General features: G+C 49.4%; 1 protein-coding gene across 1 annotated transcript in view; it reads right to left on the minus strand.

Moving 5' to 3' along the window:
* The window catches only part of LOC137901837 (ski oncogene-like), a 95,797-nt gene that overhangs the window by 43,449 nt on the left and 47,348 nt on the right, over window positions 1-5,000 (minus strand).

The raw sequence follows: 5,000 nt of genomic DNA on the forward strand, positions 1-5,000 counted from the left end.
ACACACAAAATCAAACACAGCCAGGTGTGTTTGCTTGTGGCTCGAGGTGACTTGCACAGTATTTGCATGTGTGTGTGTGTGTGTGTCACACACACACACACATACACACACACGCACAAGCTAGGGTTTGTTTCTCTTTCCGTTAGCTGGCTTTGCGGCTATGACCTCAGCCTCTCCACGCGGTGGCTGTCACTATTTGCACACACGCACGCACGCACACACACACACACACACAGCAATAATCTGCATGCCTGTCCCCCATGGTGGAATAAAAAAGGCTCATATTCCTGTTGAGTTAATTTCACAATATTTTTCCTATATTTGTTATTTTTGCTGTTCAGAAGGTGTTTTTCTTCGTTTGTTTATTTGTTCTGTGTTTATTTGTTTGTTCAGAGACTGAGGAGACGGTAAAATGGGGGCGGTCTAAAACTGTTGTGCACATTTAACACACAATCTTTGGTCATGTGACTCTCAAACAACTTGAAATGGCAATGAACAACAACATGAATAATAATAATGGTCATCATTACCACGGTAACGTTGAGCAACCTGCAGCAACCTGCAGCAACCTGCAGTAACCAACAGCAACCTGCAGCAACCAGCAGCAACCTGCAGCAACCTGCAGTAACCAACAGCAACCTGCAGCAACCAACAGCAACCTGCAGCAACCTGCAGCACAATCAGCAGCAACCAGCAGCAACCAACAGCAACCTGCAGCAACCTGCAGTAACCAACAGCAACCTGCAGCAACCAGCAGCAACCTGCAGCATCCTGCAGCAACCTGCAGTAACCAACAGCAACCTGCAGCAACCAACAGCAACCTGCAGTAACCTGCAGCGCAATCAGCAGCAACCTGCAGCAACCTGCAGCAACCAGCAGCAACCAACAGCAACCTGCAGCAACCTGCAGCACAATCAGCAGCAACCAACAGCAACCTGCAGCAGCTTGAGCTTCAACGAGCCTCTGGGATCGTCTTACGAGTTCCGTCTTTCCGTGTCAGCATTTGGAGGTCGTATGTTGGGGTGGAGGTCGCACCTGTGATGCAGGCCCTGCCGGAGAAGCAATACTTCTGCATCGCGGCTCTCGCTGTCTGCTTCTCTTGGCAGTGCAACTCTACATAATCCATCCTTGCGCACTGCTGCAGAGTGTACTAGTGTGTACTCGTGTATTATCCGTCGGAAACATCAGCCGTCAGAGACAACATTAGTCAATAATTCAATCATGGCTTCGTGTCGGATGCGTCTGTCCCATCGGCGCCCAGCCTGGGACGGTGTCCCGGCCGATGAACACCTGCTGTGGCTTACATGGGATGATAACCACGGGAAAACTTCGAAGACATAAAGTACATGCATAAATGTATGCGCTGAGTACACCGTCCTGTGTGTATTACACAGCACAGGCAGGATGTCACACTGCTAAAAGAAGGCTGCCTGATTGGCTGAGGTGTGAGCGTCTACGCCCTCGGCTGCACCAGGGAGCCCGACAGCTTCCAGCGCACCCCCACAGCACCCTGCTAAAGTCAGGGTTTATTCTAGAGCGCGTCCAGAGACACCTCAGAGGGCGTCGACTGCCCACACGGCGGCGAGCAGCAACACACACAAAGCTCGGAGTCATCATGTGGAAAGAGTGAGAGTGGCAGGCTGCTGCGTTTCAGGTGCCATGGGGGCCCCAAGCAGGGGCGCATGTGTGAACACGTGTCTGGGCAAGTAGATGCGTGTGTGTGTACGTGTGTGTGTGTGTGTGAGTGAGTGTGTGTGTGTGTGCGTGTGTGCGCGTGTGTACGTGTGTGTGTGTGTGAGTGTGTGTGTGTGTGAGTGTGTGTGTGTGAGTGAGTGTGTGTGTGTGTGAGCGCGTGCGTGCAGACACAGGATGGGTGGAGTGCTAACAGTCTGTGGCTCTTGAAGCCTGCAGCTTCAGAAGTCTTCCTGCGTGCAGCGCATTGCCGTTCACCCCCCCCCCCCCCCCCCCCCCCCCAACGAGGAACGGGGGTTTCAGCGTCTCGGCGAAGTCGCTCCCCTAAAACCTTCTCAGTCGCCAAGCAACGCTGAAAGACTCCTTTTGACATATCTTCTAAGTTGTACCGGAGAGATGCAGTCCAGAGTGAACTTGCATAACTTGGACAAGACAACTGGAAGGACCCCCCCCCCCCCTTTTTTTGCTTTAATTCTACTCATTTCTTTAGATCGAAGAAATGGTTGTTTCGATTAAATCAATTGAGGAAACTGATGCAAGAATTGTGCAGACGCCTTGTTTTTTTCTGCTTGTGCTTCTTCCTCTTCCTGTCTGCCCCCCCCCCCCACACACACACACACACACACTCGATCTGTGTGTTTCCTGTGTCATAGATTACAGGATATCCGCTTCAAACAAGCAAAATTCCAGTCAGAGAAAGAGAGAAAGCAAAATAAGAAACTTCTAGAAGCATGAGTAAATAGTGTCTGGTTGCCATGGTAACTTCTCTCTACTCTACCAAATATAATTTTTATATATATATCTCGTGTATAGTTTTAGTCCTAGAAGGATATCAATGAAAGTGTTTGCTCTCTGTCTGAATACTTGAACAGAACTACAGGCTTTACAGCAGTGCTCCACTACGCCATGACAATAAAGGCGTTCTATTCTATTCTACAGCTGAGTGGCTAAAGTTAGCATCATTGCGGCATCATATTAAACATTGTGTGACTCAGTGGCAACAATGCATAGCTGTCAAGATGCATGGTGCTGAACAGGCTGTTTAACTCCCCTTCACACACACACAGCGTAAATGACCTGCTTTGTTTGCCCTTTCTCCGCTCAGATCTGCGAGCGGAGCCCCACCCTGCCTCTGACCTGACTTTGGCCCCTGTGCGTTTATACTGCAGGGGGCCCAGTGTGGTGAATAGGGAGGGGCCCTTCCTGGAGCTCGTCATATACAGCATCAACAACAAACACTGCTCGTATGCTGGGAAACAAACAGGTGCCAGACAACACCTCCACGATGTAGACAAAGAGAAGCTCGAGCAGACTCGGGTTCTATGCAGAAGGGCTAGCTGTTAACTAACCAGCTGCATGCAGCGCTTTACGTACATCCTGTTAACTAACCAGCTGCATGCGGCGCTTTAAGTACATCCTGTTAACTAACCAGCTGCATGCGGCGCTTTACATACATCCTGTTAACTAACCAGCTGCTTTCGGCGCTTTACGTACATCCTGTTAACTAACCAGCTGCATGCAGCGCTTTACGTACATCCTGCTAACTAACCAGCTGCGTGCTGCGCTTTACGTACATCCTGTTAACTAACCAGCTGCATGCAGCGCTTTACATACATCCTGTTAACTAACCAGCTGCATGCTGCGCTTTACGTACATCCTGTTAACTAACCAGCTGCATGTGGCGCTTTACGTACATCCTGTTAACTAACCAGCTGCGTGCTGCGCTTTACGTACATCCTGTTAACTAACCAGCTGCATGCAGCGCTTTACATACATCCTGTTAACTAACCAGCTGCATGCTGCGCTTTACGTACATCCTGTTAACTAACCAGCTGCATGTGGCGCTTTACGTACATCCTGTTAACTAACCAGCTGCATGCGGCGCTTTACATACATCCTGTTAACTAACCAGCTGCATGCGGCGCTTTACGTACATCCTGTTAACTAACCAGCTGCTTTCGGCGCTTTACGTACATCCTGTTAACTAACCAGCTGCATGGGGCGCTTTACGTACATCCTGTTAACTAACCAGCTGCATGCAGCGCTTTACGTACATCCTGTTAACTAACCAGCTGCATGCGGCGCTTTACGTACATCCTGTTAACTAACCAGCTGCATGCGGCGCTTTACATACATCCTGTTAACTAACCAGCTGCTTTCGGCGCTTTACGTACATCCTGCTAACTAACCAGCTGCGTGCAGCGCTTTACGTACATCCTGTTAACTAACCAGCTGCATGCGGCGCTTTACATACATCCTGTTAACTAACCAGCTGCATGCGACGCTTTACGTACATCCTGTTAACTAACCAGCTGCTTTCGGCGCTTTACGTATATCCTGTTAACTAACCAGCTGCATGCAGCGCTTTACGTACATCCTGTTAACTAACCAGCTGCATGCGGCGCTTTACATACATCCTGTTAACTAACCAGCTGCATGCTGCGCTTTACGTACATCCTGTTAACTAACCAGCTGCATGCAGTGCTTTACGTACATCCTGCTAACTAACCAGCTGCATGCTGCGCTTTACGTACATCCTGCTAACTAACCAGCTGCATGCTGCACTTTACGTACATCCTGCTAACTAACCAGCTGCGTGCAGCGCTTTACGTACATCCTGTTAACTAACCAGCTGCATGCTGCGCTTTACGTACATCCTGTTAACTAACCAGCTGCATGCTGCGCTTTACGTACATCCTGTTAACTAACCAGCTGCATGCAGTGCTTTACGTACATCCTGCTAACTAACCAGCTGCATGCTGCGCTTTACGTACATCCTGCTAACTAACCAGCTGCATGCAGTGCTTTACGTACATCCTGCTAACTAACCAGCTGCGTGCAGCGCTTTACGTACATCCTGTTAACTAACCAGCTGCATGCTGCGCTTCACGTACATCCTGTTAACTAACCAGCTGCATGGGGCGCTTTACGTACATCCTGCTAACTAACCAGCTGCGTGCAGCGCTTTACGTACATCCTGTTAACTAACCAGCTGCATGCGGCGCTTTACATACATCCTGTTAACTAACCAGCTGCATGCGGCGCTTTACGTACATCCTGTTAACTAACCAGCTGCTTTCGGCGCTTTACGTATATCCTGTTAACTAACCAGCTGCATGCAGCGCTTTACGTACATCCTGTTAACTAACCAGCTGCATGCGGCGCTTTACATACATCCTGTTAACTAACCAGCTGCATGCTGCGCTTTACGTACATCCTGTTAACTAACCAGCTGCATGCGGCGCTTTACATACATCCTGTTAACTAACCAGCTGCATGCTGCGCTTTACGTACATCCTGTTAACTAA

This window comes from Brachionichthys hirsutus, chromosome 2 (genome assembly GCF_040956055.1).
Source record: "Brachionichthys hirsutus isolate HB-005 chromosome 2, CSIRO-AGI_Bhir_v1, whole genome shotgun sequence".
NCBI classification, from domain to species: Eukaryota; Metazoa; Chordata; class Actinopteri; order Lophiiformes; family Brachionichthyidae; genus Brachionichthys; species Brachionichthys hirsutus.